Here is a 9019-nt window from a genome sequence, read left to right on the forward strand (position 1 = left end):
AAAATTTGTGTCTTGAATGGTTAGCTTAATGCTTCTCCACGTCAGACCCCAGTCTTGCTTCTTGCAGGCATATAAAAATGCAGCCACTTCAGATATTCCTCTGATGTCAGAATCACTGGAATGTGGCACTACAAGACCTCATTTACTTTGGCTTCAAAACCAAGTTCGGGAACTATGTTTAAACTTGTCTTATATATTGCTAAAAGCACTCCTTAAAAGACTGTAATGAGACCTAACTATGCTAAAACCACAAAATATAAAATGTGCACAACGCTTAAACATTGGGTAAATTTTTAGGTGAGACTGAAATACAATTTATCCCAGTCTACACTAGCTGAATAAACTGACAAATTCACTTTGCTTGAACTGCATTTAAAAGAAATTAAACATGATTCACTTATTCCAGTTCCCAGTGTGGATAGACACAAGAGAACCAGGTAAGAAGAGAAAGCAAATTTAAAAGACAACAGCTTCCATTTTTACATAACCATAATGGTAAGAGGAAATAATAAAAAGCTGGTAAAACAAAATACCAGAGAGAGTTTCAGCTGTGATAGAAGTATGTGAAAAATCATCCACCAAAAATAACATGCAGCTCATATCTGATAAACCCTTTAAATAAGAGGGAGCTTGTGATAATCACAACAACATCAAATTTAAATTTGTTCTGTCAAAAGAAATACCATCACTACTGGTTTTGGTAAAGTAAGTTTCACTAAGAAAATAAGCTATTGCCACAGAGCACTGTACTGTGGAATAAGAGTTGTGACTTCCATTGTGAGGAGATTAAAAAGATACACATTATAATTCTCATCTAAATTCTGAATTCAAAACATATACATACATATTAAAAAACATCATAAAGGAAACTGTTACATTATACAAAGCTATATGAATTACTACACAAGCAGCTGAATAATTGCTGGCAGGGAAATTGTAATTTTGACTTTCATATTTTTGTGAATGGAATTTATATTTTATTGGCTTATCTTTTAAAATATGTATTAAATGTGGTGGGTTTTGCATCAGTTCAAGATAGTGCCTAGCATGTACTAAGAAAAGACAGGTTTTGAGGGGCTGGGCTTTTTGCTATAATCTCAGCTGTATTTTCTTTGACCACACAACTAGGGTGCAGCCATTTACAACTTTCCCGTTGCTAAATATACAGTAATCATTTCCACCACTGTTTGTCAAATGCTATCTAATGCCTAAGTTGGATTGCTCTACTTTAGCTCTTCTTACAATCAAAGGGTTAACAACATGCCTCCATCGTGAGGGCCCTCCTCTACCCTGGAACACAATTTTGCTGTTCCTCCACTCCTAAGATGCCCTTGCCCTGGGCCATGCTAAGCAACACGGGTTATTTAGCAGCTCTGGCTGCATTGGCACACTTGCTCTTTCTCCCATTAGAAGACTGTGAATGGTGGCATTATGAAGGCTGGAGAGCTACTAGAAAATCTCCAAATAACAACATTTTGTGCCAATCAGCAGTAGAAAAATATGCAGAGAAAAAGGATCGTTGCTTTCTTGTTCCTTGATGGACCATCCCCTCTGGGGGCTTTTTATCTTTAGCAGGTAGCTGTGCAGCCACCAGGTAACCTCAAAGAACTCCCCTGACCTTCAACAGGAAAGAATGTTTTAACTTTTTTTAAGAACAATTGTTTCTTAACAAATCTTAAATTGGCTTATCTTGAACCAATTTTTAATCCTTATAAACATTTTAAAATAACGTTGTCAACATTCCAACAGCCAAGTCAGTCCTACAGTGTGAGTTACTATTGTCAGGTTGTTGAACAACATTTATAAATTTAAGAATAAATACAAATTTCTTAATAAGGGTAACTGAACATCTCAATGGAGTGGTAACATGCAGTTCAAAACAATATGAGTGCGTAAAACGCTGCATATGACGGCCAGTCATTTACCAGCAAGGACAATTTTACTATCTTTTACTTTTAAATCTACATAAAAAGAAAAGCACAAAATAAACACAATGACAAAAAGCCCAAATGGCCCCAAAACCCCCACAAAAAGTATTATTTCTATCTGCCCTCTGTCTGCTTTGTATGACTAATAACTTTTGATGTTGTCAGATTAGTTCTATTTAAGAAAGATTGATAAAAGGATATGTCACCTATCAACCCAGTTTTAAAACCTTCCAAAGCTTAACAAGACTCTTATTAACCAAGACATTTTTTCAATCCACCTCTTTCTTTGGATATATTTCATCTTTAGCCTTTTACACCAGCTGCTGACTTGCCTTTAAATGCCTAGATGAGAAATGCTAGCAAAGCCAAAACCAGATAGGACCTCTCAAGGCATTTGCACAGGTTCACATTTCCTCTTTTATCTACTTTTAAGTAAAATAATACATATTTTATATATACATATGCACACAAGCCATATTTCTCTTGGTATTATTTGGAGATGCATTTTAACTAACTCACCAAAAGGCACATCAGTGTGGGTCAATAAAAGTAATTACTGACCTTTAAGCAAGGCACTTTTTAAATAAGAATGTAAAATAGACACGTATGCAAATTTCTTTTCCTGTTTCTTCCATGAACTTACAGCCCTGTCTGGAACAACCACGACTCCTTAAGATTAGGAAATTCAATATGAAAGTTTATTTGATATTACACTTCCTATCAGTAGCTCCAGATGCATCACAGAGCACGAACAAAATTTTCTGAAGACTTTGTTGGTCTGAAACAGTTAGCAACCCCATCCCCAAATCAGTGGGCTCTGCTTTTAAAGTTTATTTACAATGACAAGACACCTGCCTTACAGCTTCAGTATTTTTTCATCATGTCATAGTATGAACTGACTTTAAACATGCATAACTACTATTCAACTATCTCATTTGAGCTTTTGGGATCATTACCAGTATTTGGGTATTCCTTTAGTGACAAATACAAACTGAACGAAAAACAAGCTGTCCAACACTGGCTTCAAATTTCAGACCGGGAACACTGGTATCTCAGTATTATTCCCAAACCAATGTGTAGCATAAAAAAAACCAATAGCATATGCTGAGCAGAATCAGCTGCAGACTCTAGAAAACCCAACGATTAAGGAGTTGACTGCTGAGCCAAATTCTACCCACACTTGTACGCAGAAGATATCAGCAAAGCTTCCTCAAGTTTATGTTACTCTAACTGAAAGCAGAGGTTAGCATAGTTGCTTCTTTCACTGCTATTTATATGTGAGGTTTTTATTTCCAACTTTCACTTAGGCTCCCCAATCTAAACCAAAATCTGCCAAAGCAAAAAATTAAAACCAACAGAAACTGTTGTAAGGCCCAAAACACCTTAAGAGCCAACTTCTTATCCCACTTGGATGGGAAAGGGAGAGCACCGCTCACAGGGCTACCGACTCTTCCAGCAGTAGTGTGAGGATGCCATTTAGAAGGCACCCAGCACATACACACTTCTACCTTGCAACATTTCTGCCAGTAATTCTGATACCAGTCAACATTTTTCTGAAGTCCACCAATCCCATCACAAAGAAATATCGCAGCAAATACTGTAACAGTCGCCTTTTTCTTGTTTAAAAAAAAGAAACAAAGCACGACTCATTAAAACAGAGACAACCTCCTTCTGGCTGGGGAGCAGCTGGTAACCAACAAGCCACCGTTCCCAGAAGCGTCCTGACCTCACCATCAATAAAGAGCTTGTTTTCGGGTTCCAAAAACCCGAGTACAACAGCTCCTGTGTATGGAGAGAATTTTGTCAAAGGTACACACAAATAATTGAGAATGTATTTCAGAGCAAACTGTGAAGGGGAATGCTTCTAATACTCACTTAGAAGTGAGTCATCTGGCTGAACCCAGCCCTGCACTTCGAATACTCCCTGCAGGCCCTTCTACCAGATTAGGGATTGCTCTCTCTTCTCTCGGGCATCCCTGCCATAATAGCTTCCAAGCACTTATACAATACCTTTGGTAAATTATTTTTTTAAAATTAAGCTTCCATATTGCCACACATGGAGGTTGTCTATTGCTGCCTTCTTAACCTTCCCCAGGAATGACACAGAATGAAGAATGCCGACAGTGCTAATGGCATCAGGAGGAATAATATTTTTCCTTCAAATTAACTTTCCCACTATAAACATAAGCTTGTAATATTAATTAATGCAAATGTATTCCAATCTGTGCCTATGCTTGAAAAAGCTTCTTCTTTTATTTCTCTGTAATTTAACTTTCAAAAATGAAAGCCCCTTTTATATGCTTCCTGTTTCCATATTTTAAAATTAGCATTTATCTTATTACCAAAGAACATTTTGAGAAATCAAAGAAAACGGAGACAAAACCAGGTAACAACGGCCAATGGCAAAAGAGTCTGTAAACATTACAGAACACTTCCCTGGGAGCCAGAAAGAGGATGCATGATTCCTGTATCTTCCTTTCCCATCAGCAAATACTGTGAGACCTGCAGACAGCTATCTCCTTAGCTCCCCCCACCCCAATATATCTTCCCTCTGTGGCCACTCCAGATAAAGCATCAACTACCCACCACTACCAATGTTATTGCGTCAGTTCAAGCAGCAAAGTCTATGTTGTGAAGGTAAAATATTCCAGCCTGGTTAATGAACTGTGAGGAACCCATGCAGAGTTTTCGCATTTCCTACTTCACCGTTCAGCAGATTGTTGCCCCGATACTACTACTAAAACTACAAGGTATGAAGTGAATGGAATGGGAAATGAGGAGAAGGAAGGATAGTCTCCTCCTTATAGCAGCTGAAAGCTGTCCTGAAAACTCCTCTCTACCACTACACCAAGGGTGCTACACCACAATGGCCAAAGAGCTCCCTGGGACACCGTAGAGATCACTGTTATGATAAGACGTCTTAAGACAGCCATGAGAAAAGGCAGTGAGTGTTAACTTAGTAAATTCAGTAAAAATTAGTAAATTCCTAGTAAAAACTAGGAATCCCATGGGAAAAAAATGTGATTGTATAATTAAAGGCTGTATCACAACACACACAAGGAGATGGCCTTAAAACTATGAAAGCAATGACCTTGTTTCCTTCTAATCTTTAAATGTTTGAACATGAAACCTTAGGCTTTGAAATGTTGTTTCAATGCTATATATTTATATGGGGGTGATCATATAATAAAGGACATTTGCACATAAATTTCCACCAGATCTCTATATTCCTATTAAAGCTTCTCAATTTTTAGAAATCCGCCTACTCTTCATGTAAATGACTCACAGCTGTGTATCTGTCACACAGTAGTAAATAATTCTAGAAAATATATGTGTGTATTTAAGATTAGATAAGCATTGTATAAAAACATTTTAGAGAAACATACAATTAATTTATATAATGAAAATATATAATGAAAATCAGTTTTAAAAATCATTACCTATGTTCCCACAGAATTTCTGGTATCAATATATCAGAAGCCAAGTGGTCTTACAGCTGATAGGTGCCAAAATATTAATATTTATTTAAATTACCATATCACCAAGTAAGTAGCAATGTTAGTCTCCAACAAATAAGGAAAACACCATCCTTTAACCTTCACAGCACAACAGTAACATCTGATTCTTCAAAACAACTGCAGCTGTATGAACTCTGATCAAAGTCAGTAAAATTACACAGAGACTCAAAGATCTGCCCATACAGATTGCTTTAAAAAGAAGGAGAGTCTTCACACCATCCTACAACTATTTCTTTGATGTGATAGATTCAATATGTTCATTGCCAATCTGTTGCAGAAGTTGCTTTTCCATTAAGGAATCTTAACGATACTGAGGATAAGATCAGAAGCATGAGGGAAACCTTACGGTTCAGTCACCAACGCAGCACGAGGTGGAAGGCTGAAGTGTGGGGGCAATATGGCCTTCAGCTGCAGATGACTGCAAATATGCTCTGCAGATTGGAAAAGTGACTTTTCGAGTATAATTAATTCTACTTGCTTTTAAAGTCACATTTCTTTTCACAGTGGCCCTGCACAACTCTCATGACAGCGATAAGATCTCATTCCTTTGAAAAAACATACAATTAGCAATCTTTTCCAAGGGCCCACAGATCTCAGTCACAATCTGTTTATCTGTTCCGTCTACACATAGCTTATATCAAACATGTCCTAGGCATCTTCCACAAAGTGTAAAATAAGCCCTCATCCCTTACTTCATTCTAGCAGCGCATTCCAATCAAACCAGAACACCTCATCAGGTCTTTTTTCTCCTCTTTTCTGGACAGTAATCAACATTTCTTTCCAACCAAGTGACCACTACCTCATTCCTGATCCACTGTCCCGCAGCAAGAGTTCAGTCTTCATCACGCTAGAGCAAATGACAAGAAAGCCTCCAATATAAACACTATACCAAAACAACTCAAACTATTTTAAGTAAACCTTAAATTCATTCAGTGCAGGGAAAAAAATGTGGAAAAAAAAAAATAAGCAGAGAACTTGCAACAAAGAAATATGTTAGTAGCCTTTTAGATACCATGGACATAGGTCAGACTTTCATATATGCAAACAAGAATCCAAATCACATAGCCTTCTACACCAATTTAACTAAATGCATTTAAACCCACATTTTTAGTTAAGCTGGAACTACAAGGTCGGAACACCTTAAAGTTACATTCTACAGACCTCTGCAATGGCTCCAGCAGGAGCTATTGCCAGTTTTCCATTAAATCTATGCATAGCTGAGAATGATGAAAGGAAAAAAATAGCATTTCCTAAACAACTTTTGCCGTTCACCTAAGCTTTTATAGGTGCATGTTTTAAAACAACTATTATCCTAATTCTGATTTATGAGCCTGTAAATTTGAAGTGAGGCTGCATCCTTCCGTAAGCGCTTGACAAATTATTAATAAAACTAAAATCCATGTCCAAATTTTGTAATAAGATAGTATAAAATGTGAATATCTGATATCTGTCAACGTGACCACCTTCAATACTTAAACCAGAGTTAAGGTAAGGAACACTATTTCACATACAATTTTTGGAGGCACCTGAACGGACAAGGAAGTTAGCAAGGAAACTTCTATGGAAGAGGACTGAGCACTTGGTGCTCATGCAGATGAAAAGCACAACAGGAACTTTATTTTTTGTGGGAGATGGTGCAACATTCTTTAACAAAATAATCCTGCCAACCAGTAACCCCAAGGCAATTTTCCTTCATAACTGAAAATGGATGTGCCTTCCCTGGACTTAAGAACAAATCCCTGGTTTCTCGTCTATTGGCTTAGAAGAAGCAGAAAATTTGCCCTTAGTTCCAATCATTCCATTATTTGAAGAAAAGATTTAAACAGTCACCAGTATGTTTCCACTTCGCACTTAGCATCATCATATTTGACTGATTTTAACTTTTTATATAAAAATCTTATATACTTATTGTCATGAAGTGTCCTTTATGACACATCTTTTCATGTTTTTCTCCACATAGGAGAGGTAAAATTTTAATTCATTTTTCACATAATCACATCGCTGTATGGAACTTGGGCTGTAAGAAAGCACCAGACTCTCATGAGACTTGCAGTAACATCATGACCTGGCAACGATGCATCACAGATCCCATCTGCCTCCTCAGAGAATGCCTCAAAACATCATACAGCTTGGGCTGTAAAATTTATTTTCCGTAACATGCTCCAGAGTAATCCTGCTACAGCTAGAAGTCAGTCATTCGCGATGGCAGTTTCAGTGGGCAGATCTTTCTTTGGAAGTCTGCTGTCAGAAAACGCAGTTTGGATTTGAGCTTTCTGGGCTTTGTCTCGAAGAGGAGGGCTCTCTTGCTGCCCCTGAGGCCAGGCGGTCTGAGGGGTGGAATCCCTGCCAGAGCATCTGTCCTCCTCTGGGGTACCGGCTGCTACCAAGCACCTGATCCGGAGCCAGGCTCTGGGTATTAGATTCACCATTTTTGTTTGTTTTGAAAACTGAAGGCTGCACTGATACATGAAACTTAAAAATTAAGCATGTGTGGTAATTTCTTTGGCAGAGAAGTAGGTTATGTAATCCCTAACGGCTCTTTCTTTGATGTCTAGGTACAGAGAAGTGAATTAGCAGCTTGTCACATTTGTACAGAAGTAATTCCTGAGCGATAAAAACCCAACGCAACTTCTCTTTCTGCCTTTTCTTCTGTGAGTGCAGGCGTCTTCAGTGTAATTTCTAACACTACTGAATAGAACCTTATAATCATGATGTATGTAAAATGAATAGCAATTCAAAAACAAAACCAAATTTAGATTACCTTTCTGACGTTCCCTATATACCGATAAATACTTGGTTACTACAGAGATAAAAGAAATACCTTGCTTCTATAGGCAAACTGCATTTGACTACACCTCAAACTTGCCTTCAAGCTTAATGGAAAGCTAATTTGGACATTTAGCAACATACTGGGGATATCTTCTATATTGAAATAAAAGTCAGAAAAATGTTTTTTAATAAGAAGACTGAAAAAAACTTCTACGTTATCCCCTTATATTGATCTTGGACCAACAGGACTTCCTCCTTATCAAACCAACAGTAACACCGGCGTTAACATAATGGCACTCTTCCAGCCTCTGTAAAAACACTGGATCAAAAAACGCATGTGCTGCAACTGAAAAAAAATTAGTACTTCAGAAAGCCTCTTTAAAGCTATTTTAAGTTATTTTAAATCCAACAGGCTCAATAGCTAAATATTTCATGTTTGTAGTAATGTTCCCAGGCACTAAAAATAGAGCCCAAAAAATGACATCAAAACACTAAACCGCCTATTTTTATATGGGTGAGCAAACAAACAAAACCCCCCAAACTCCCAAATCTTTTAGAAAAGGCAGCTCTGATCCCGCGTGCCTGCATTTTTCCTGTCTTCGAGAGCTCCGAAGCCCAGGAATGCTGTCTACCAATCAGTCATGCTCCCCTTGCTCCTACAAACCCACGTCCCCCCCTCCTTGCCAGCAATTTCCTCAGGGGGAAGGCTGAGCCAAGCCCAAGCAGCACCAGGGCGGCTGGGCCTGTCCAAGCAGGCGCTTGCTGTGTGCACCCCGGAGGAGCGCCGGAGTGGCGGGTGTCTCT

General features: G+C 38.1%; 1 protein-coding gene across 2 annotated transcripts in view; it reads right to left on the minus strand.

Moving 5' to 3' along the window:
- Positions 1–9019, minus strand: part of BMPR2 (bone morphogenetic protein receptor type 2) — a 106048-nt gene that overhangs the window by 23633 nt on the left and 73396 nt on the right. The window lies entirely within an intron of this gene.

Source organism: Aptenodytes forsteri, unplaced genomic scaffold (genome assembly GCF_000699145.1).
Source record: "Aptenodytes forsteri isolate BGI_AS27 unplaced genomic scaffold, ASM69914v1 Scaffold183, whole genome shotgun sequence".
NCBI classification, from domain to species: Eukaryota; Metazoa; Chordata; class Aves; order Sphenisciformes; family Spheniscidae; genus Aptenodytes; species Aptenodytes forsteri.